General features: G+C 46.0%; 1 protein-coding gene across 2 annotated transcripts in view; it reads right to left on the bottom strand.

Moving 5' to 3' along the window:
- Window positions 1-23,245, bottom strand: part of ATP7A (ATPase copper transporting alpha) — a 64,448-nt gene extending 41,203 nt beyond the window's left edge. For both annotated transcript variants that reach the window (XM_075940899.1, XM_075940900.1), the window contains exon 1: window positions 23,145-23,245. The gene's annotated coding sequence lies outside the window, so the exon portion shown is untranslated. The remainder of the gene's footprint in view (window positions 1-23,144) is intronic.
- Window positions 23,246-24,869: the final 1,624 nt, after the last annotated feature.

Below are 24,869 nucleotides of genomic sequence, written 5' to 3'. Positions count from 1 at the left end.
TGATAGTTGCTCCATAATATGATATGCAGGGCTCGCCGAACCACAACGAGCCCCACTCACCAGCCGCGCTGTCCGGCGTTCTGCGCATGCTCAGATCGCCCGAATCCGGCTCGCAATCTACTCGCCATGGGCGAGTAGATTGCATTATTTGTCAAGCCCTGATGATATGTACATTTCGCAAGCACTGCAGTATAATCAGATATGAAGAGCTGTAAAGGTGCAGAGGAGTACGCTTTCCTGCCCATTAGGTCTAGATACTTCCACTTCTTGACATAGGGTATGGTTCTCACTGCACTCTGTTTCCCCCTCTGGTTAACTGGGTCTATAACTAAAGAATTAGGGGACGGGTGGGAAAACAAGAAATTGGCATCCTGTGGTGCAATACAGTATTTACGGTCACATCTTTTGCAGACCAGTGGGACTGTTGCTCGTGTCTCTCAGATCACCTTGGCAGGATCCATAAGCACTGAGTCCATTGGTAGGGCCAACTTGGCAGATGGGGAGGCATGTAAGATACTGCTTAGTTTATGAGTTTTGGGGAGACTCACTAGGCAGACCTCCAGAACATCAGCCACCCTCTTGTATAGCTCCTGGAATGATTGAGAGATCTCTCACTGTGGAAGGAGGGAGCATCAAAATATCATTGGGAAGGACAATGATATGTGCTTTGGAGGATGAGAAAACACAGAAGAGTCCTCATCACTTGAGGCTGGCTCATCTTCCTCCTGGTAATTTCACATGTCCAGGGAGGGCAAGGTGGTGACCCTACATGGTGTGGATGGAGATGGTTGTGGCTGCTGCGCTCAGTATAGTACCCAGAGGTACCAGTTGGCTGGTAGTGGCACAGGAGGAGGCAGCCATTGAGGTGGTTGCCATTGCAGTGGTGACTGTTGCTGCTGCTGCAGGTGCTCTGAAGAGGAGTGGTCTGGGTACAGATCAAGGGCTCATCATCCTCATCACTCAAGAGTGGCGATATCGACCCTGCAGGAGTGGAAAGCGTGAACTTGCCTGACATGAGTGTACCGTCGGTGCCGAACAACGGTGTTGTGGGCACTGAAGTTACTCTGAGCTGCTCCGTAGTAATAAGAGGGAGCAGTGCTGGGTCACCAATGTTGGTGGCAGCCTGGAGGATGTTATCGCAGCAATTGGCAGTGCTGGATGGGAGGCTGTCAGTTTCGCATGTTTGTGCCTCTTCAGTGCTAGAGGTGGCATAGGTACCAACGGTGACGAATGAGACTTGGCTTTCTTCAGTGCCGATTCTGCCTCAGCAGAGGCTGATTCGGCCTTTGCTGGCACCGAGACGGGTTTGGATGGTGCTGGTGGGGCACTGATTTAGACAGACTTCTCTGGAGCCCTGGAACCCATCTTGGTAAGGTCCTTGGAACCTCAGGAGCTGTCGGTGCCTGATGGTCCTGGTACATCCCTGTCCAGAGCCCTGGTCAAGGTCAGCGCAGGGGGTATTTTGGGTGCTTGCCCCTGTTTTTTTGAAGGGGATTCACCTTTACTTGAGTGAGATCTCTTCCTGGGTTGCTCTGAGGAAGAGTCTCTGTGTTGTACTTAAAAGTACTGCACTGGCTCTTTTCAGGGAGATAAGGCAGAACGCCACATATATTGGTAATAGGTATAGCCAGGGCTCAACAAACCACTGAATCTACTTGTACATGGCAAGTAGATTTCAGCCGGTCACTCCGTGAGCCCCATTCACCGGCTCTTCACGCATGCGCAGTGCCAGTCTGGTGCATGCGCAGTGCTGGCGAGTAGCTCTCGCCAGGGTTTGTCAAGCCCTGGGTATAGCAATCAACACTTATCATATGCATATGATATATTACACACACCCACGCCCAAAAGAGCACACTCCTTCTTCTTGTTACCAATAGTTGCTCCCCCTAACTGAACTGGCCAGGTGAGATACATGGGGGAGAGGCGGAGCCAGGCTTCTGCATATCTGGATCCGTGCTCCGATGTTAAGATGACAAAAACCCAGGGTTCTTCTGCAAGATACCTTTGATTTATAACAACACCCCTCTCATGCAAATCTATCATCTTATGCATATGCAAAATCTGTGTGAGTCATCATATGCATATGCAGGTAGTCTTCTGTGGCTCCTTCTTCTGGGGGTTGTCTCAATGCTGCCACATTCACCTTCAAAGGCCATTCTCTTTACCTTACTCATATTTAGGGACTATTCTAGGAAGATTTAATACAGTAGACTTCTGATAATCTGGAATCTATGGGACCTAGGTGGTGCCGGATTATCAGATATGCCGGAGTATCAGGAGGTACTATAAGCTGGTTATGTATATACTGTACACAGTATATACTGTATATAAAGTGTTCTTAACCCTTTTTATTGTACATACTGTATACAGTATACTGTAATGTTTTAGTTTTTTTAACCCTTTTTTTACCCTTTTCGCTCAGTTCAGCTGCAGCCGCTGTTACCTTGTGACTCATTTTTTGCCGAAGCTCACTCACTAGGCTCTTGCCATTTTGATGCCGGACTATCAGGAGTGCCAGACTATTGGATGCCGGACTATTAGAGTTTTACTGTACAAAGTTTCTATGTTTTATGAAAAAGGTACAGAGTTTCCATGTAAAAGGACTTGATACAAAGTTAAAAACTTAATACAGAGCTCTATGATTAATACAGCCGCTCCCCAAGTTGCGAACGGTCGAGTTACAACCATTCGCACTTACAACCAAAGCTCCCATGGAGCGGTCGTGAAGGCGATCCCCAAGTTACGAACGCGACCCGCACTTATGAACAGCACGGTTGCATGTAACTCAGTGGGGTCCGAGTTACGAACAGATCGAGTTACGGCCAAGTGTTTGGTCCGTAATTCATTCGTAACTCGGAGAGAGGCTGTACAGAGAGGTATCTACATCTGGTGCTGGAGGCCGCTGGAGTTGTCTTCTCAGACATAGCTGGGAGAGGGCTAACAAAGTGGGGTAGAGGGCTCCAGATCCGAAGCTGTCTTCACCATGTTTTCAGGGGAAAGGACTTTAAGCTAGAGCTCCTTTGCTGGCCGTTAGCTGCTTTCAGTATTAGCACTGGGCAGTGGCGTGTGCCTGTCCCAGGCACCGGACACACTGTGAGTGCCTGTTGGAGACAGAAATTGAAAGCCTGCACGACAGGCAGCATTTGAATCTTAGGGAAATAGGCAACCCAGGAAGCAAAGAATTAGCTCACGGATCCAGGCGGCTCTTACTACATTTAAAATGAAGAGCCACAGTAGTCCTGACTCTGTCCTGGCTCCGGCCGGTCCAGGACCTACCCCCGCTACAGTTCTGCAGTTTAAATGTAGTAAGAGCAGGCTGTCTGTGCACGCAGCTACTACTACATTTAAAATGCAAAGCCACAGCAGATGATGTTCTTGGATTGGCATAAGCCAGGACACAGTCCTTCCCTTACTGACTAATCATGTAGTCAATACAAATGTTGTCGACTACACAATTAGTCTATTACCTGCTTCTTAACATTCTTATTCTGAAGCCTAAATGCTTAATAATGAGATGAAAGTGAGTGACACTTTGGTCAAATTAGCATCCATTTCAACAAACTAAGAATCTATGTTTTTCCTCAAAATATTTCAAACTGTAAATTCAAAAGTCTGTCTCTCTCAACAAAAACCAGTTCAGTAAAAGATAGTACCTCACCTCACCCACCTTGTCTCACTACGGAGCCTGTCTATCAGGCAGCTACTATTGAGTGGGAGATGAGTAAATGGGACGAAAATTCAATTCTGAAGAAGTACGAATGGCTGTATTCATACAGCTCTCTGGACACAATCATGACAAATACAAGACTCTTAGTTTCCTTCTTTTACTACATTAATTAGTGGTTTTCGGCTTCATAAACACAACACTAAACAAATTAACTTTAAGGAATATGGGCATTTCTTAATTTGATTATTTTATTTAATAAAACTTGAAGTTTTAACAACTATTTTACTCCTGACTGTTGCCTCCAAATGCTTTTTTCAGGTCAACCACTGGAATGTTTCTACCATTTTATAGTCCCATTGGCACTAGGGATGTTAAAAAAAAAAAAAGATTAATTTTGGTAAACATATAACTGTTAAATTTTTTAGTGGTTAAACATTTACACAGAGGGGAGCAGGTGCTCGCTTTTAAGCTGGCTCCCCACGAACACCAGCTCCCAGAGAGGCAGGAGCGGGGGGGGGTGGCGGAGCGGAAGCAGGTGGCTCTGGAGTCAGTACCTGCAGAAAGCAGGCTTGAAAGCAAGCTTCTTGAATGTACTGACCCCTGCCTGCCTGCCCCTCCCCCCACACACATAATTGCTGTCTCTAACAGAGGCAGCAGTGTGTGTGGGGGAGGGGGGATAGTGCTCTACAGGAGCTGGTGCTTAGTGGAGGGGAGATTAGTTTAAAAGCCAGTTCCCTTTGTGTACCAGCTCCCGCTTGCCACCCTTTCCCCTGCGGCCTCTAATGCAAAGGTAGAAAGGGGGGAGGTGCATGTACTATTAGGATTAACCAATGAGCCCAGGCCTCTTGTTTAATTGTGTAAACGTGTACATGCTAACATCCCTAGCTGACACCCTGAAGGAAAATTCAGACAGACATTCTACTTTCCATATAATTCTCCTGCTGTAGAGTGTAACCTGTTTTAAGTGACCACCGAAGTCACTGGTAGTACAGTAAAAGCTGTGTTATCTTGTAGTTTACAAACCAGAAAGTTATATTAACCCACATTTCTGATATTTCCCCCAATACAAATCTTCAGTCTAATAATGGGAACTAGGCTACTGCCTAGGGCATTATGAAGTTGCACATTCTACACTCTATTTTTATGCAAAAAGAGGCAGAAAACAAGCAGATACCAGAGATTTATTTTTTTTTAAAGTAGCTTCTAAGATGTGTCAGAGTCATTTACATATTCAGCGGGGCGGAGTGACTGGATGGCTCTGGCTGGGGAACCCCAGCACAGCAGGGCTGCTAGCACTCAGGTGTTCCCAGACAGGGAACTGAGGAACTCTCTGTGGCAGCAGGGCCAGCAGCAGCTAACAGTCCCACCAGGAACCCCAGGAGACCCTGGGGCAGCAGGGTGGACAGCCTGGGCCAGAGCCCAGGAACAGTGCAGCCAGCAGAGAAGCATTGACAACCCCTAGTCCAGCAAACTCCCTGGCTCAGGACAGCTCAAGTCCAGAGGGCGCTGGACCAGGGAGGTCTAACCTGTATAACTCTTAGTTAACTGTAAAATTGATTAACCAGCACCCTGCATTCCCCCAACAAGCCAGATAAAGCTTTTACTGTAATTGGCTTCTTCATAAAGATGGTCTTTTAATGACGGGGCAGAACTGTACTCAAGTCACTCCCAGTTCAATAATCCTTCCCTATTCATATTCTGGAGAATGCTTACATGCACTCTTGATCATTCTCCTGAATTCAAATGGATTGAAACATGTGCATAACGGATCTCTTACATCAGGGCCAATGTTTGTGGCTATTCCACAACAGCCTGCAGAAAGGAGATGGCCTAATTAGCAGAGGAGCATCGCTAGTACAAATTCCATTTTTTCTCTCTTCCTTCCTCTTTATATTACGTCTAGAAAATTTTGCATGGGGAAAATAGGATCTTTAAAAGTTCATCTGCACCTGATGCTTGTTACCCAAATTCAGAACCCTGTTTGTTATTCAACAAATTATTTCAGTAAAGATTAATTATTTCTACAACAAAGAGAGAAAAAGGACTTCAGGTGAAGAATAAGCAGCAGCTGCACATGAATTCAAATAAAATGCCCTTTTCATTCAAACACACTCAGTAATAAAAAATAAATAAAAAAAAGAATGGCCATACTGGGTCAGACCAAAAGTCCATGTAGCCTAGAATCTTATCTATATGCTTATGGGTGGAAATTTTCTTTACTTTTTACCTAGATAACAGTGATTAAAATAGCTCCCTGGAATCTCCAGTAATGTAAATAAATTCTGTAAGATATTAATACAGCTTGACATTTTTATTATTGACGTTACAATTAGCTTACAACACACCTTGCTTCTCTCTCTGCCCTTATCTTCTCCAATACACTCCCTTTATGGCTCATTTCTACACACCCTTTGTATCTCAAGAACTCCTGACGTGAGGGGTATTTCCAAAATGGCCTTTTCACTAAGGTTGTATCAGTCTCCTTCAAAAATTTTTTTAAAACCCTCTGTCCTGTGACACGCTCCGAACACAATAATCCCCACTACTCGGTCTTCATTTTTGCATTGTTCTGTACTATAATAGTGTGCATTATTGGACAAGGCAAGCTACCTTTTATTTGCTTGGCATAGGGCCCTCTGCCTCCCAATTGTATAATGTTTTTTATAATTATATACATAATAACCGTCACCCAAAAAGTTAATGGCATGAAAAACTCTTCATGTAAAGGAATTAATATGCCTTTTTAAAGAGTGAAACAAAGTAATAATGAAATGCCAGCACATAAGCCAGCACACACAAAGCAATTCAAGTGTGGCAAGGAGTTCCCAGTCACTAGGCAATTACCCTCCCTTCTCGCCCTCCCACTGGTGACCCTGGCTGAGTGCCCTCCATCACAACTGAAATAAGTGAGAAATGAAACCCGCATGCTTCAGATTTGGGAGTAAAGTGACTAGAACCTGGCAACAGGCTCAATCCAACTCCTCTCGAAAACAATGGGGATGTTTCTAGCACTCTGCTATAATTAGTTAAAAAAACCTCTCTGTTTAAAGATTAACTTTTTCCTATGTGCTCTAAACCCTACGACTGTGTCTACATTGGCACCCTTTTCCGGAAAAGGGATGCTAATGAGACAAGTCGGAATTGCAAATGCCGCGGGGGATTTAAATATCCCCTGCGGCATTTGCATGAACATGGCTGCCGCTTTTTTCCGGCTCGGGGCTTTGCCGGAGAAAAGCGCCAGTCTAGACGGGATCTTTCGGAAAATAAAGCCTTTTCCGGAAGATCCCTTATTCCTCTTAAAATCAGGAATAAGGGATCTTCCGGAAAAGGCTTTATTTTCCGAAAGATCCCGTCTAGACTGGCGCTTTTCTCCGGCAAAGCCCCGAGCCGAAAAAAAGCGGCAGCCATGTTCATGCAAATGCCGCGGGGGATATTTAAATCCCCCGCGGCATTTGCAATTCCGACTTGTCTCATTAGCATCCCTTTTCCGGAAAAGGGTGCCAATGTAGACACAGCCTACACGTGTACTCGGGCTGCCTTGTAATTTTTGTTAATGCAGAGCTCAGGTTGCCGGGTAGTACCCTATGCCCACCCAGAATGTCAGATTTAACATTCAAAAAACCAGGAAACACACAGAATTATGGTATTTTCCAAGACAACCTTAATTCTGATCTCTCTGACAAATGTTCCAGCACACCCTTAACACACACTTGCATTCTGCCTTTGCAACTATAGTAGAACATTCAGGGAAAAGGTATGTGACCACTGGACACAATCAAATACCTTCTCTTTGCAAAAGACAAAACTCGTGCTTGGTGAAATGAACTGAACAGGAACCAACTACACTTGCCTGAAAGTCAAACATTTAGCCCACAAAAATAACACACCTATTAAATTTTGCAAAGCCTTAACTACCCTTTAAAACATCTTCACCCTTATGTACTGGATGCCATTTAATACTATACTTGTCATTAAACTCACCGAGCAATCTTATTTGTGACCTTGCTGCTGATAAACCCCAGGATAAGTGCACTGCTGCTGTCACAACCTACAAAACTCTCTGAAACAAGGCATGCTAATTTTTCAAGGAATACATGCATCTTCTGACTTTGATCACCTAAATGGGGGAGCAGAGATAGGGGATTCAGATTCTTCCTCCCAAAGGAGCAGAGACCTCAGATCACATGATCTAGCACGATCACAACTATGCCAAGCTCCACCCCCTACCACTCAATACAGCTATAGAACAGAGTGAACACAGCAGGAGTGATTACCAGTACAGTAGACTTCCAATAATCCGGCACCTTTGGAACCCAGGGGGTGCTGGATTATCAAATATGCCGGAGTATCAGAAGGTATTCCGGCAGGGGGGCTGTGACGGGTCTGGGAGGGAGGGGGAGTTGGCAGGTGAGGGGCGGCGCTGCGGGACCAACCCGGCAGCACCCCTGCAGCTCTGCCCCATGGCTTCCCAAAGGCAACCGCTGCTGAAACTGATGAGCAGCAGACTTGGGGAAGCGGTGGGCCGAGCAGCTGGGGTGCTGCCGGGTTGGTCCCACAGTGCTGCCCCTCACTCCCCTGCTCGGCGCCCGGCAGCACCCCAGCTGCTCTGATCTGCAGCTTCCCCAAGTCAGATTCAGCAGCGGCAGACTTGGGGAAGCGGAGCAGAGCAGAGCAGCTGGGGTGCTGCCAGGCGCCGAGCAAGGGAGCGAGGGGCGACGCTGCGGGACCTACCCGGCAGCACCCCAGCTGCTCTGCTCCGCACCGCTTTCCCAAGTCCACCACTGGTCAGTTTCAGCAGTGGCAGCAGCGGACTTGGGGAAGCGGCGCGAAGCAGCTCCAATTGTCCGGCTGGCCGGAGCACTTCCAGGTTCCAGTTGGTGCCGGACTATTGGGAGTGCCAGACAATTGGAGTTTTACTGTAATTCTAAACAGCTTTTCCCAGGTCCAGAGACAGGATAAAGGACTCACTGACAGGTATCTTAACTTTTCATTTCCTGGTTTTCAGAGGTTCAGTTTTATTGAAAAGGACAATCTGGAAGCACAGGAGATACCAAAAGGTATCTTAGACTCACGAAGACAGAAAACAAAAAAGAACAACAAACAGGACTGTGTAGCACTTTAAAGACTAACAAGATGGTTTAATAGGTGATGAGCTTTCGTGGGCCAGACCCACTTCCTCAGATCAAATAGTGGAAGAAAATTGTCACAACCATATATACCAAAGGATACAATTTTAAAAAATGAACACATATGAAAAGGACAAATCAAATTTCAGAACAGAAGAGCGATGGGATGGGGAGGAAGTAAATGTCTGTGAGCTAATGATATTAGAGGTGATAATTGGGGAAGCTATCTTTGTAATGGGTAATATAATTAGCGTCTTTATTCAAATTTGAGTGTAAAGTAAAGAACAAAACACTTTTCTGTATTTCAGTTACAATTTCCTTTGAAAACTACTGCTAGAGATTTTTAATCTGTGGTCCACAGATCCCATGGGGTCTTTATACTATGTCTAAGATTTGCAAAGGGACCCATACCTCTATTCAAAGATTTTTAGGGGTCCATAAATGAAAAAAGTTAAAAATCCACTGATATATAGATTCAAATTATTATTAAAATACTTCAAGCTATAAGCTAGGGTTTTGCCAAACTTTTATTTCAGTTTTAACAAAACAGAATGGTAAATCAGATCTGAATTTGTCCATAATTTACAAATAGCTCAGTAGGGATATGAACGTGTAGCCGTGTACACAATTAACTGATGAATGAGGGCTCATCGCTTAATCTTAACAGCTACACACAGCCTCCCTTCCCCATTGCCCCTGTATCCGAGGCAGAGGGGGAAGGGGAAGTAGCTGGCTTTTAAACCAGGTTCCCATGGAGCCAACTGTCTCCCCTCCCCAGGATACAGAGGCAGTGGGGACGGGGATAGGCAGGAGACAGCATGCTCAGAACTGCCTCCCCCACTGCACTGATGCCTGTAATTGAATAGTTGTGTAACTGCATCAAATTTTAGTGGTTACAAAATATATATATATATATATATATGTCTGTAGATACAAGCAAACTAGCAGTACTACTTTAATGCTTTATATAGTATGTTAATTAGTAAAACCATTACATACAACTAATTTGGTGAGCACCTTTATTGATAATATGGGTGGATATATTTTCAGATGAATATTCAAACAAAAAAACCTCTCATTTGGGCTACGTCTAGACTGCAAGCCTCTTTCGAAAGAGAGCATCTAGACTGCAACCTCTTCTTTGGAAAAAGTGAGCCACTTTTTCGAAAGAGAGCACTTCGGCAGTCTGGATGCTCTCTTTCGAAAAAGCCCTGTTTGCATTCAAGAATGCCTTTTTTTGAAAGAGCACTTTAGAAAAAAGGCGTTCTTCCTTGTGAAATGAGGAGTACCGCCATCGAAAGAAAGATTTAATTTCGAAAGAACGCAGCTGTAGTCTAGACGTAGGTGAAGTTTTTTCGAAAAAATGTTACTTTTGTCGAAAAAACTGTGCAGTCTAGACAGCCTTGGGGTCATCCAAAATTAGTCATGATTTTGGGTTAAATTTAGCAAATAGAGTCAGCTAAAAAAAAAAACCCCGAAAGTCAATAAAGTTTTAATTTCAAAACTCAGTTCAAAATTTAACTTGATTTATTGAAAAAAGCTGAAGAATAAACAAAATAAAGAATAAAAAATATCCAAAAATAGAAAAAAACCAAAACTTTTTTCTAGTTGAACTTGTTCAACCCAAAAAATATCTTAGATCTTAAAAGTCTGTAAAAAAATATTAAAATGCTGAAAATACATCACAATAAGAACATAACATAACCTAAGAACATAAGAATGGCTGTACTGGGTCAGACCAAAGGTCCATCTAGCTCAGTAGCCTGTCTGCCAACAGTGGCCAGCACCAGGTGCCCCAGAGAGGATGGACCAAAGACAATGATCAAGCGATTTGTCTTGTGCCATTCATCTCCAGCCTCTGACAAACAGAGGCCAGGGACACTATTCCTAATAGCCTTTTACGGACCTAACCTCCATGAATTTATCTAGCTTCTCTTTAACACTGTTATAGTCCTAGACTTCACAGCCTCCTCTGGCAAGGAGTTCCACAGGTTGACTATGTGTGAAGATAACTTTATTAGTTTTAAACCTGCTACCCATTAATTTAATTTGGAGTCCTCAAGTCCTTATATTATGGGACCTAATGAATAACTTTTCTTTATTCACCCTCTCCACACTACTCGATACTATATACCTCTATCATATCCCCCCCTCAGTCTCCTCTTTTCCAAACTAAAAAGTCCCAGTCGCTTTAGCCTCTCTTCATGTGGACCTGTTCCAAACCCCTAATCATTTTAGTTGCCCTTTTCTGAACCCTTTCCAAGGCCAAAATATCTTTTTTGAGGTGAGGAGACCACATCTGTACACAGTATTCAAGATGTGGGCGTACCACAGTTTTATACAGGGGCAGTAAGATATTCTATGTCTTATTTTCTATCCCTTTCTTAATAACTCCTAACATTCTATTTGCCTTTTTGACAGCCGCAGCATACCGTGTGGACGTTTCTACGATAACTCCAAGATCTCTTTCCTGATTTGTCGTAGCCAAATTAGCCCCCATCATACTATATGTATAGCTGGGGTTATTTTTTCCAACGTGCATTACTTTACACTTATCCACATTAAACTTCATTTGCCATTTAGTTGCCCAATCACTTAGTTTTGTGAGATCTTTTTGAAGTTCTTTACAGTCTGTTTCTGTCTTGACTACCTTGAACAGTTTAGTATCATCTGCAAACTTTACTACCTCACTGCTTGCCCCTTTCTCTAGATCATTTATGAATAAGTTGAATAGGATGGTCTTAGGACTGACCCTTGCGGGACACCACTAGTTACCCCTCTCCATTCTGAAAATTTACCATTTATTCCTATCCTTTGTTTCCTGTCTTTTAACCAGTTCTCAATCCATGAAAGGACAATCCCTCTTATCCCAGGATAATGTAATTTACACAAGAGCCTTTGGTGAGGGACTTTGTCAAAGGCTTTCTGAAAATCTAAGTATACTATATCTACTGGATCCCCCTTGTCCACATGTTTGTTAACAATATCAGTTCTTGAAAAGCAAGAGTTACTTGCACAGTATAGAATTGTTACATGTACATTCATATTAATAGCTGAGATCACAGATTAATACTAATCTGATTGTTAATCCTTGTACTTAATATCTCAGATAAGGATAGAATATATGACAAACCAAATAAATAAGTAACAGAAAAAGAGGAAGCAAGTTCTAATAGTTAAACACATGATAAAGTCAGAAGATTTATGTTCTATTCTGGGATTTGCCATCGATTTCTTGTGTGGCAGGTCAGTCAGCATTTCCCTGTCTGTAAAGAGGTGAAAAAGAAATATAGTGGAGCTTTCTCACTTTATCCGGATGCTGCAAATCCTACTATAGGTAGACCCCTGTGCAGGTGGACAAATTGTATCTGCATCCAATCTGCATATATCCACATTGGGGATGTTAGATATTGGTTACTTTAGTAATCATGTAAGCCACAACAATTTTTAGCGGTTACACAGTTACTAAAATGCACCCTGGGAGTGGTACCAGCAGCCAGTGTGCTTGGAGCTCCCCGTCCCACTCCCGAGGAATCCTCTGCCACCCCACGCTGCTCTCTCTGATATAGAGGGAGAAGCGCAGGTTGGGAGGCAGAGTTGGTCTGTGAGGGGAGCTGATTTAAAACTCCTGCAAGGCGAGCTGCCATCCCACAAGCTCTCTACAAACAGAGGCTGCTTCAGCATCCCGCCTGCCCCTCCTCCGTTCTGCTGCCTCTTAATACTAAGGCAGCAGTGGGGGCGAGGAGGGGAGGCAGCAGGGGGAGGCAGGCGGCTTCGCAGGAACCAGCATGCACAGAGAGCCAGCTTAAAAACCAGCTCCCCATGGACACCGATTCCTGCCTCTCCTTCCCCTACCCTTGCTGCCCCTAATACAGGCTTGCTGCCCAGGCTTAGTGGTTAATTGTTTAAATGTCTACACTAGGAGGTATGTATTTGTAGATATCCACAGAACTGTAGGGCTATATACCAGGGGTCAGAATGTGGCTCTGAAGCACATACCCTGCCAAGTCCAGTTGGGGAGAGATGCCATGGGTATCTGTGGAGAGTCTGCATGGAGTCGTGGACCTTCCACCAGCACTTGACCAGGGGAGAACAGTTGGGGGCTGCTTTCAGTCCCCTCACTTACCCCAAGCCCAGGGCAGTTGGAGGATCCACATCGCAGTTCCTCACAGCTGCCCACCCATTACTGTCAGACCCTGCACAGATACAAAATTTGTATCCACATTAGGGATGTTAAATTTCTATTAATCACTTAACTGAGTAGTCAATAGTTATTTTGTCAAATCTGTAACACCTACCAGGTGGCATCCTCCTTGCAGTGTACCCAGTTGTAACTCGGCAAAACTAGTGGCAAACTTAGCAGCTCTTAGCTTCTTAGCCAAATGTTCTAACTACAGGCAGTCCCCGACATACGCGGATCCGACTTATGTCGGATCCGCACTTACGAACGGGGCTTTCTCGCCCCAGAGCTCACAGGCAGCGGTCAGCCACCTCGACCTCCGGGGCGAGAAAAGCTGCTCCCGGTGCCCCTGGTCTGCTGGGGACCGTCTCCAGCAGACCAGGGGCATCGGGAGCAAAGCCGCAGCCCCGGTGGGGTCCCGCGCTTCTGAGGCTTTGTTCTGGCAAAGCCTCAGAAGCGCAGAGACCCCGCCGCGGCTGCGGGTTTGCTCCCGATGCCCCTGGTCTGCTGGGGACCGTCTCCAGCAAACCAGGGGCACCGGGAGCAAAGCGGTTCCATGCCAGAGCAAAGCCTCAGAGGCGGGGCACCCCCCGCTGCTACTTTGCTCCCTGTGTCCCTGGTCTGCTGGGGGGGGGGGCGCAGCTAGTGTGCCCCCCCCAGAAGACCAGGCTTTTGTTGTGGACCCTGGGGCAGAGCAGCTGGGGCGCTGCCGGTTGGTCCCGCAGCGCCGCTCTGGGCACTACTGGACCAACCCAGCAGCACCCCAGCTGCTCTGCCCCAGGCGTCCTGATTCAGCCGCTGCTGGTCAGTTTCAGCAGCGGCTGAAGCAGGACTCCTGGGGCAGAGCAGCTGGGGTGCTGCTGGGTTGGTCCAGTAGCGCCGAGGAGCAGTGCTACTGGAGCAACCCAGCAGCACCCCAGCTGCTCTGCCCCAGACGTCCCCAAGTCAGCCGTTGCTGAAACTAACCAGAGCTGACTACAGGAAGCCTGAGGCACAGTTGCTCTGCCCCGGGCTTCCTGGAATCAGCTGCTGATCAGTTTCAGCAGCAGCTGACTTGGGGTTCTTAAGTTGAATCTGTATGTAAGTCAGAACTGGCGGTCAGTTTCAGCAGTGGCTGAATCTGGATGCCAGTTCCGACTTACATACAGATTCAACTTAAGAACAAACCTACAGTCCCTATCTTGTACGTAACCCGGGGACTGCCTGTACTCCACCACCTCAAGTCAATCACAGCTGCACATGTACATTTTACTACCACTCATATACTCCAGCTCTGGATAGAGCACTCTACATTGAGACCAGACATCTGCATAGGCTGTATCTCCTTACTGACTAGCAGCAAATCATGCTGTGGCTGCACCATGACACAGTCTGACCATTCTTGTCTAACAATTTTCATTCTTTATAAACACTGATGATTCTCTTGGTGTTAGGTTCACTCACCCACTATTTGAGGCAGAACAACAACAGATAATAAAGCTAGTGACAAAAAACTGTATTTTGCACTTGAAAATGTAGGCTATAAAAAACTATTCAAGTGAACCTGGTGATTTTGGGTGCCAATTTTTTTTTTAAGATATACATGAGAAGACATATTAAAGGAGTTTGCTCTTCAGAAAACAAGTTACAGAACTTAAAATTAGGCTCCTTTAAGGTGTCATGAAATAGACACCCAACGATTAGAGGTACCCAAAAAAAATCACTGATCCCTTTTGAAAATGTAGGCCTACATTTTAAAAACATTAGCTCAACTTCAAAACTCCCACTATCAGATAGGGAAGTACTGTATCCCCATTTTACAAATGGGAAAACTGAAACACAAAGCGAGGCACTTAATGTTATGCAGCAATATATGGCATCAGCAACTAGAACCCGGTAACTCCTAACTCAATACAATGCTCTAACTACTAGCTAATTCTATCCACCAAAATAAAAGTTATCAAACGCTTGATGAAATTATTTGTAATTAAGAGTACTACATTATTTGAAAGAGATGTCCACACAAACCAGGATATGCTGATTGCTGAAAAATACAGCTCCTACCTGGATAGAGCGCTGTGGAAATACCACTTTTGACCTCTATTTTTGACAAGATCAACACTATATGGAATGAACTGACAATTATTTTAGGGTACGTATCCAATAGCAGTAAAGGGCATCTTTTTTGCAACATCAAGCTTTCCATAAGAAAGATGTACATAAAAAGAAAGGAGCAGAGTCATCTTTGAAAGCAGTTTGTTTTATTTTTTTCCCCTCTCATCTACGCCTGGTAGCCAAGATCAGGAAAACCAATTACTTTCTGAGTGGGTGACGATATCTTCCAGTTATGTTGTATCCTGCTAAACTGTGATTCCTTTATCAGAAGAAAACATGCTTTTCAGATAAAGGTTTCTTGGTATACAATCCAAATTAAGGCAGGCGGAAGATGCTGCCATTTCAGATAGCAATTATTCTGATAGCGTGAGGTAATACTTAGGGACAGCAAGATAAACAAGAGCTTGGAGAGCTTTACAGTTTCCACTCACAGCTCACTCCCTCCTTTTGGAATAGTGACCAGAGAGACACTGATCTAGCCTAATAGCCATTGATGGACCTAATGGGTCCAGGATAGGTAAGAATGGTATCCCTAGCTTCTTTTTCTCTGGAGGTGGGTGACAGGGGAGGGATCACATGAGGATTACCTGCTGTGATTCACTTACTCTGGGGCATCTGGTATTGGCCACTTTCGGCAGGCAGGATACTGGGCTAGATGGACCTTTGGTCTAACCCAGTATGGCCATTCTTATGTTCTTATGACTTCTCAAATACTTGCTTATATCCCTGCCCAGGACACCCCCCCCCCCATACGCTATTTCCCACCCCCATCATTCTGCCTTGGCTCCTGCACCTCGCACACATCCCAACCTGCTGCCCTGAGCCCCTCATACACCCTAACCATGACTCTTGCACCCCTACATCCACAAATGCACTCCCAGAAGCGGAAGTGCCTCCATGAATCAATCTAGCTCTTTTTTGAACCCTGTTAAAGTTCTAGCCTTCACCACATCCTCTGGCAAGGAGTTCCACACATTGACTGTGCACTGAGTGAAGAAAAACTTTCTTTTGTTTTAAACCTGCTGCCTATTAAGTTTATTTGGTGACCCCCTACTTCTTTTATTGTGGGAATGTAGTGGAAATGCTGAAGACGATTGTGAGGTCAAGGAAATTAGTTTGTGTACCACAATTGTTCCTTTTATGCCTGCATTTTCTTACAGGCCCGGATGATCTAGGCAGCCATTTGTGCTTTTTGCTTCTTATTATTCTTTTGTTATTCTCAAAGAGTTAGCTGTTTACTTAAGATGGTACAGTGTAGGAATGCACTGTTTACTTTCACCAAGTTCTGAGACAAGTTCCAAGACCATCCAGCTGTTATGGAAGTATAGGAGCACTTGGGAAAATCACATAGCTATCTTTGCTGAATGTTTTCCACCTGATAATGCTAATTATTTGGCCTAGGAAAATATGCAAAGTATCAAGAAGCTAATTATTGGATCTGTGAAAATATGCAATGTATCAATGATCTTGTAAAGTTCTCAGAACAACAGGCGAGATTACTATAGATCCAACAGTATATAAAGGCCGAGAATATTCCTAACATTGGAACCTCGGCATAGACCCAAGCCACAGAAGGTGCTATGCACTGGCCCCTGGGGTCCGTCCGCTGTCCTTCTTCAGGGGGTTCCCGGCAGCAGAAGGGATGTAGACATTGCATTTTATTCTGAGGTTTGCTTAGGCTTAAGGAGTATTGTATTTTCTTAATAGGCATTGCATTTTATTCTAATATTTGCTTAGGCTTAATAAGTATTGTATTTTATTCTACGATTTGCTTCATTGTATTTTACTCTAATATTAAGCATTATATTTTACCCTAATATTTGCTTTCACCCAATTTGTGTGCTTATTGCCTCTGAATCCCTTAAGGGAAGAACCATTGCTCTTGGCAATACAGGGAATAAGTAAATAACGTTTCCTTATTCACTTTTTCCATACCAGTCATGATTTTTATAGACCTCTATCATATCCCCCCTTAGTCTCCTCTTTTCTAAACAGATAAGTCCAAGTCTTTTTAATCTCTCCTCATATGGGACCTGTTCCAAACCCCTAATCAGTTGTAGTCCTTTTCTGAACCTTTTCCAATGCCAATATATCTTTTTTGAGATGAGGCGACCCCATCTGTATGCAGTGTTCAAGATGTGGACGTACCATTGTTTTATATAGAGGCAATAAGATATGAATGCCATCTGGTCCCGGTGACTTGTTACTCTTAAGTTTATCAATTTGTTCCAAAACCTCCTCTAACGACACTTCAATCTGGGACAATTCCTCACATTTGTCATCTAAAAAGAATGGCTCAAGTTTGGGAATCTCCCCAATATCCTCAGCAGTGAAGACTGAAGCAAAGAGTTCATTTAGCTTCTCCGCAATGACTTTATCATCGTTGAGCGCTCCTTTAGAATCTTGATCATCCAAGGGCCCCACTGGTTGTTTTTTAGTACATCAGAAGCAGGAAGCCTGCTAAACATTTTGCTATTACTTTTTGAGTTTTGGCTAGCTGCTCTTCAAACTCCTTTTTGGCATTTCTTATTATATTTTTACATTTAATTTGACAGTTTATGCTCCTTTCTATTTTCCTCACTAGGATTTTAATTCCACTTTTTAAACCACATCTTTTTATGTCACTGCTTCTTCATGGTTGTTTAGCCACGGTGGCACCTTTTTGGCTCTCTTACTGTGTTTTTTAATTTGGGATATACATTTAAGGTGGGCCTCTATTACGGTGTCTTTGAAGCCTAGGTTTATCAGGTAGTTGAGTCAATTACTCACATTCCCCCCCACTTGAGAGGGGAGCAGGAACCAGTGCTAGGGGGCAATGGCCTGACTCCACCCTGCCCCTGCTGCACTGCTGCTTCTATTAAAAGCAGCAGTGCAGGTGCGGGGGTTGCGAAACAGCCTCTGCCCATGGTGAGCCCAGGTTCACTGCAGGCATAGGGTACTCCGCATCCCATGGAGCAACCCTGGCTGTGTTGCTCTGGCAACAGCCCCTGTCCACATGGGGTCCCAGCTCTCTACTGGGGCCCCAGAAGCCTCTGTCAGTGGGACCTGGCACAAGCTTTTACTACGTGTAAACTGCAGAGCCACAGAGACAGTAGATCATTTTATCAACTACATGATTAGTGAAATACCAACTTCCTAACATCCCTAGCCCCAAGGCCAGATTACCTTACCTGGGTGGGGTTGGGCTGCTGCACTAACGCTACAGTGGTTGAATGAAGAGCTGGGCTACTATTGCCACAGCCAGATCACGGCCTTCCCGCCTACCTGTACCACAGAAGGAGTGGGACTGTCAGCAGCCGTTCCTGTGACCAGATGGGGGCCAGAGCGCAGGGTGCAAAAACACACACCCACACACCAACCTCAGAACCCCCAACCATCACTTCCAACTGAAACACTCACTCCCCTGGCACGCCCCTTTCCCCCCGCCCCTCCTACTATGGGACTGAGGAGCAGGGAAGATTGAAGTTCAATGCCTCAGACCAGATTAATTCTTCTGGAGTTCCAGGATTAGTGGATTTTGTGGGTCCCCCTAGACTCTGGAGTGGGGCCAAAATGAGAGGTTGTGTGCGCGAGACAGGGCTATAAGTGAGTGGGATAGGGATGGAGGTACAGGATATAAGCAGGAGATGGGGTACAGGAGGGGGTGAGGGTGCAAGGTCTGGGTGGGAGGTAGAGATCAGGTTGGTAGTAGGGTGTAGGGCCAGTGGGGAGAGGGTAGAAGCAAGGGAAGGTGCAGAGTCTGGCCAGAAGTAATGGTGCAGAAGCAGGCTGGAGATAGTGTCTCGGTGGGGGAAGAGTACAGGAGCAAGGGAGGAGCAGGCTGGTGGTGGATAGGGTGTCTGACCAGGAGGGTGGTGCAGAGGCAGGCTGGAGGTAGGTTGCCTGGCCAGGGGGAGATGCAGGAGCAAAGGTGGGTGTAGGAACAGACTGAGAGTAAGGTGCCTGGCCAGTGGAAGGGTGTCTGACCAGGGAGAAAAGTACAGAATGTTAAAATTAGACGTTGCTACATTTCAAAGTGGAAGTGCCCGCATGGAGCCCAAGGTCAGCAAGGGACTCCCCGCTGGCCCTGGACTCCACATGGCGTTTCAGTCTTTGAAATGCACAAGAGCCCCTATGGGGGTAGGTTCCTGGCTGGGAGCTAACCCTGCTGCAGTTCTGCAGTTTCCCACTTTATCGATTAATTAAGTAGTCAACAGAAATTCCATCAGCTACTTGATTAGCCACAATTTAACATCCGTAAAGTATACAATTTTATTATAAAATTGTATTAACTAGAGGTTCCAATCACACTTTGTTTTAGAGACTAAAAAATGGTGGGACTCAAAACTAAAGCATTACTTCAAGTGTAGACTTTCTTTAAACAAAGAAGATTTGGGACTTGCCATCACAAACAAGCAGTATGACAATCTATGGCCAGCAGTTTCTATCAATGATTTAAATAGAAACACAACTAGGATGAAAGAAGCTAAAAAGTACTCAATCCATCACTCCTGTGCTGGAAGAAACTCAAAACCATTGCCATCTCATATACAAACCTGGCCTCAAATGGGATTCTGTAAGGCACCTGATAGCTTTTTATTGTACTTTTTATTATATTCTTCATGGTGTAATATCCTTAGAAATGCCTCTCAGACAGTTTTTATCCCCCCTCATTATGTTTCTCCCTTTGTTTTACTAAACACATAGTAATATTACTTCCTTGTTTGTATATCTACACCATCAATGAATTCAGTACAGTACTAGGAATAGGCTGGCTCTGCAACAGCAGAATACCAAATACTGTAATGGAGATGCTATCAGTGGCTGAGTAGCAGGTTTGTCACTCAATCATGGATTTAAAAGTATCCCTTCTACAAAGGAATTTCAACAGCCACTTCACTTCCCTGCCACTCATTATGTTAGTACAGGCAGTCCCCGAGTTACGCGGATCTGACTTACGTCGGATCCACAGTTACGAACGGGGATTTCTCGCCCCGGAGAACTAGAGCAGCGGGACGCCTGGTCCCACCGCCCGCCTTCTCCGGGGCGAGAAAAGCTGCTCCCTGTCTCCCTGGTCTGCTGGCGGAGCCAGCAGACCAGGGAGACGGGAGCAAAGCGGAGGAGCACCGGGGGCCGGACCCGCGGCCGCTTCCAGATCAGCTGGAAGTGGCGTGGGTCCTGCGGGGTGCTCCGCCGCTCTGTTCAGCGTCTCCCTGGTCTGCAGACCAGGGAGATGCTGAACAAAGTGGCGGAGCACCCGGCCGGACCCGCGCCACTTCCAGCGTCTCCCTGGGGCCAGACCTGCGCCGCTTCCAGCTGATCTGGATCAGGGAGACCAGGGAGACGCTGAGCAAAGCCGCAGAGGACCCGGGCCGGACCGCGGCACTGATCTGGAAGCGCCACGGTTCGGCCCGGGTCCTCCGCAGCTTTGCTCCACGTCTCCCTGGTCTGCTGGGGGGGGGGGGGGGACGCAGCTAGTGCCCCCCCAGCAGACCAGGGAGACGTGGAGCAAAGCCGGGGGCCTGTGGTAGAGCAGGTGGGGCACTGCCGGTTGGTCCCGCAGCACCGCTCCTTGGCGCTACTGGACAAACCCGGCAGCACCCCAGCTGCTCTGCCCCAGGCGTCCTGATTCAGCTGCTGATCAGTTTCAGCAGTGGCTGAATCAGGATGCCTGGGGCAGAGCAGCTGGGGTGCTGCTGGGTTGGTCCAGTAGCTCCGAGGAGCGGCCGCGCTACTGGACCAAGCCAGCAGCACCCGAGCTGCTCTGCCCCAGGCGTCCCAAAGTCAGCCGCTGCTGAAACTGACCAGCGGCTGACTACAGGAAGCCCGAGGCAGAGTTGCTCTGCCCTGGGCTTCCTGGAATCAGCTGCTGATCAGTTTCAGCAGCAGCTGACTTGGGGATGCCTGGTGTTCTTACCTTGAATCTGTATGTAAGTGGAACTGGTGTCCAGATTCAGCGGCTGTTGAAACTGAGCAGTTTCAGCAGCGGCTGATGCCCGTTCCGACTTACATACAGATTCAACTTAAGAACAAACCTACAGTCCCTATCTTGTACGTAACCCGGGGACTGCCTGTATATTTTTCCTATCCTAGAATTAGAATGTAAAGTTAGTTTGGAGGCCTCATGACTAGCGATGTGAATATATACCTGAATACACAGTTAGACATAAGCCTTCTCCTCTCCCCACTCCCCGCATCATGCTCCTGTCTGATACAGAGGCAGCAGCGCAGGAGGTAAAGGGGATACAGGAGCAGCTCCACACGAGCACTGGCTCCCCCTCCCATGTGTAAATGTGTAACTGCTCACAATTTCAGCAGTTACACGTTTACACAAATAAATACACGACTGAAAATTTAACAACTAGCCCATAACAGACTATGATCACCAGTGATAGTTGAACCTGGTGATATTCTAAACAAAAGGCATTCTCAATCATATTTGTAGTTGTTTCCATTACTTCACATTCACTCAACAGACATTCTAGGCCTGAAGATGACAGTGACAATCTGGATTCTTCTTATATAGGTATGCAGTTATATTTAAATTAACAGCTTTTTGCTTAGACTAGACAGAAATTATGACAGCAGCTATATCTCCTAAATGTGGATAATATTACTAATCTCTTTTGTAACACACTGAGATCTCATGATGAAAAGTGATGCAGAAGAGCTACTTATTATCATCCCCTTCTATCTGGACATGACTTAACCTCTGACATCAACTGTGTCTGAAATAACTGAATTTATACTAATACTCCAATTAAGAAACAGCACCTGATACCGACATTATCACTAGAGTAAATTAAATTGGTACAGAAACAAAGCAGTTTATCAGGGAACATCCTACTGCATGCAGTGTACATATATATGTGTCTACAGAGCATACAAGATAGGTAAGACAACTAATTACTCTCACCACCAGAAACTGGTCTGATAAAAGATATTACCTCACCCACCTTATCGCTCTAATAGCATCGGACCAACTGAATGACACACTCTACATATAAAGTACAGTCATGCTGATAGGCAACTGACCAATACAAATGTAAACAGAAACATTTAACTTAAGTTTGGCTCAAAACTTACATGTATAAATTACCTTTATAAAACTTAAGGTCTGCATAAGTGCCACTACAATTTTTGAGAGGGGGGTGGAATTTCAATTCAAATAGATTTTAAGATAGATTTCCCCTCACCTCCCAGAAAACCCAATATGTAAAAACTGACAAGAAAAATGAAACTAAATCTTAAAAAACAAAACAGCATAAGAGGTGTGCGGGTTTTATTAGCTATTTAATAATCTAAAGCATTACCAATGAAAGTGGAGACTCATATTTAATTACAGCATGTTATTAAGCCAGCCTTTTAATGATCACTTTACTGTTCCAGAAAATGACCAGGATCACCCTGAAATACCAGGTGAACAAGATAAGCTCTTTTATTGGACCACCTTCTGTTGAGAGGCAAGCTTTCCAGCTGACACAGCTCTTCTTCAGCTCCCCGCTGAAAGGCAGCTTTGTGTGCACTAGAAGTTTGTTTCTCACACCAAGGCAAGTAAGAAAAGATATTACTTCATCCACATTGTCTCTTATTCTGGGACCAGCCTGGCTGTACCTGGTCACAACATAACAACAGCGGCTGCGAGGGGGGGGGCTTTTCCTGCAGAGAGAACCCCTCACACCCACCGCAGGGATCATACATTCGCCTCCAGCCCCCTCCTCTCCTCCCCACACACAACTCAACACTGTTCGCAGGATGGGAAAACTCTTCCTCCGCCACCTCCCGCCGCACCACGGCGATCTGCGCGAGGCTCCGCTCCCTGTCGTCAGCGGCTAAGCGTCCCAAAGAGCGGGCGGCGGGAGGGGATGTCACCAGAGCCCGGGGCTGCTGGGCCTGAAGAGCTGCCCGCTGCCAGCAACTCCCCTCCCTACCCCCGAACGTCAGAGCCCAGGCAGCGGGGCTGAAGCCGCCCCGAGCGCGCGGCGCCGCACTGGCCAAGGCAGAGGGGGGAGGGAGATACGCGCAGTGACCAGGCTGTCAGGCCACCGGACCCGCTGCCCCCGCTCAGCGAGAACTGGCGGGCCACGCGCGCACTCACCCGAACCGCCGCACAACGCTCCGCCAGCTCCGCAGCAATAGCAACAGCCTCCCCGCTAACAAGCCCCACCCTTCCTGATAGCCCCGCCCCACCACGTTACCCAGCCCCAGGCGCCGTCGCCATCCAGAACGTCACGTGACAGCCGCCCAGGCCAACCCCTCCTCTAATCACATGACAGGGGAGTGACGGACGGTCTTGTGCAGCCTGCCCTCGGGGCAAATGGGGACAGAGAGGCACGTCCGGGTCTCACTTCCCAACCACGGGAGAAACAGCCCAGGCAGGGGAGACTTTGATGCAGAAAAGCAGCCCCCTTGCGACGTGGGGCTAGTTCTCCATCCTAGGCTTGCGGAGGAAATTTGTTTGGGCCCAGTGACAAGGCCCCGTTTCTTTTCCCTTGCAAAAGCAGCCTTGAAGTAAGACAGATAGGCTGTGTCTAGACTGGTCAGTTTTTCCAGAAAATCAGCAGCTTTTCTCGAAAAACTTGCCAGCTGTCTACCCTGGCCGCTTGAATTTCTGCAAAAGCACGGACTTCCTACTGTAAGAAATCAGTGCTTTTTGCAGAAATACTATGCTGCTCCCATGCGGGCAAAAGTCCTTTTGCACAAAAGGGCCAGTGTAGACAGCCCAGATTTGTTTTCCGCAAAAAAGCCCCAATCGCGAAAATAGAGATGGGGCCTTTTTTGTGGAAAAGCACATCTAAATTGGCACGGACACTTTTCCACAAAAAGTGGGCTTTTGCGGAAAAGCGTCCGTGCCAATCTAGACGCTCTGTGCCAAAAATGATTTTAATGGAAAACTTCTCCGTTAAAAGCATTTATGAAAAATCACGCCAGTCTAGATGTAGCCATAGGCTATTGCACCCCTTGGCAAAAACAAAAAGCAACACCGCTTCATCCAGCAGCCAGTGACACCTTCGTTTTCTTCACCTCCTTCAGAAAATGAGAGTGGATTTTTGTAAAAAGAAGTGAACCCAGTACTGAAAATTCCCTCACCTGTCCTTTTAGGTTAAGTCCTGGTTTGTTTTTCTAAAGCTGAATAAAAAGGCAGTGCATTCTAAGCTGCTTATAGTTAGCACATGTTCACAGGAATGTAAAAGTTTTAAGTGCTGTAGTTTTTCCCTTCATACACACAGCTGTGCTATTCCTTTACCAGACACCTCCCCTCCCCCACCAAAAAACCCCACATTAAACAAAGCAGAGCTGTATTTGTATGTTTCAGCACTAGGGCTGTGCACACCAATAAGCCTCACCATTAATGGGTGACAATTACCAGTTCCCGTTAACCTATGGGGCAAGAGGAGCTCCCCACCTGCCACAGGCAGAAGACTGCTCCAGCCTCTGTCCATGGTGGCAGACCCACCCTTGCTGCAGACAAGGGCAGCTTTGACAGGCAAGCAGGCCAGACCAACCCTTATCTATGACTGTAGGACTTGAGCAGCTCTGCTGCCCTTCCTTTAATTACTTGTTAAAACAATGTTTAACTAGTTAGCTAGTGAAACGGGATTTTAAAATCTCTATTCAGCACACAGTGGAGAAAAATCCTACAGCTGTTTTTTGTACATATTTGTAACTGAAGTGCTCTTAACATTAGGGGATGTTAATTTTAAAGAGTATTAGCCCTGAATCAGAAATTGTTACATGGTTAACCCACAGCTCCTGGCAGCCCTATGAAGAGTAACTGGTGCTGGTAACTGATACGCTGATGCCTATCAGTTAGCCAGTTACA

This window comes from Pelodiscus sinensis, chromosome 13, assembly GCF_049634645.1.
Source record: "Pelodiscus sinensis isolate JC-2024 chromosome 13, ASM4963464v1, whole genome shotgun sequence".
Taxonomy (NCBI): Eukaryota; Metazoa; Chordata; order Testudines; family Trionychidae; genus Pelodiscus; species Pelodiscus sinensis.
Note: the sequence above shows the minus strand (reverse complement) of the source record. Positions and strands in the feature narration are given on the sequence as shown.